Source organism: Ylistrum balloti, unplaced genomic scaffold, assembly GCF_031769215.1.
Source record: "Ylistrum balloti isolate Yb309-2 unplaced genomic scaffold, AGI_CSIRO_Ybal_v1 Utg369798, whole genome shotgun sequence".
Taxonomy (NCBI): Eukaryota; Metazoa; Mollusca; class Bivalvia; order Pectinida; family Pectinidae; genus Ylistrum; species Ylistrum balloti.
This window is the reverse complement of record NW_026781977.1, coordinates 1,113,232-1,114,085: the sequence shown is the minus strand read 5'-3', so window position 1 is coordinate 1,114,085 and position 854 is coordinate 1,113,232.

Genomic DNA, 854 nt, shown 5'->3' with positions numbered 1-854 from the left:
ATCTTGCGTTCGACTGCATAACAATTAAGGAAGCCGGATACGGATATGGATAGATGCACGTTTCCGGATTTTAAGAATCGAAACATAACACCTAGGAAATTGAAGGGGGAAATAATTAAAATCGTAACAATACATTTTATACAAGCCACTACTAATATCTACATGAGATCTTGTGAGAAAGTTGGGCATACATATGCTTAGACGTCTTAGGGATATCTTATCATAGAGGAACGTAGTCATTTACTATACCTTTATCTTATCAAACTTCTACCCCTTGATTTCGACTGTTGACGGAGACCTACGTATAAGTGATTTAGGTATATGCTTCCATTAAAAAAATGCAAGAAACCATTTCATATTTACGACCGAGATTTCCGCTTTAGGTACTAGATTAAAATGACGATGTAACTTTTCGACTTTTCATATGTACAGAGTAAATATGTTCATGGCAACAGTTAATAATTTTGAATTATTTTATTTTTTATAAGCAAAACATACCCCATCCTTCCCGCACCCCTCCCGGTGAAATAAAAAAAAACCCATGCAAATTGACAAAAAGAAATATGTTTGTTCATCTTTTTCATTATGGAAAGTAATTTTACCTGACCATGTAAGAGCAGCAACATTTTTAATAGCCTTGCTAATCTATTATCGCACTGGAATGGAAAAACGTGCTAGTTGATCCCACTACAGACAGCGTGTTTCAGAGTCATACTGCCGACATTACCGTCCATATCTAGACAACTATACATTAGTGTATAGTGTGGCAATTTTAACCATGATTTTCTATGTTTTCAAACTTACCCATATTGACTCCTAGTGATACATGAATGTCCAGTCGAAATTATTATGTT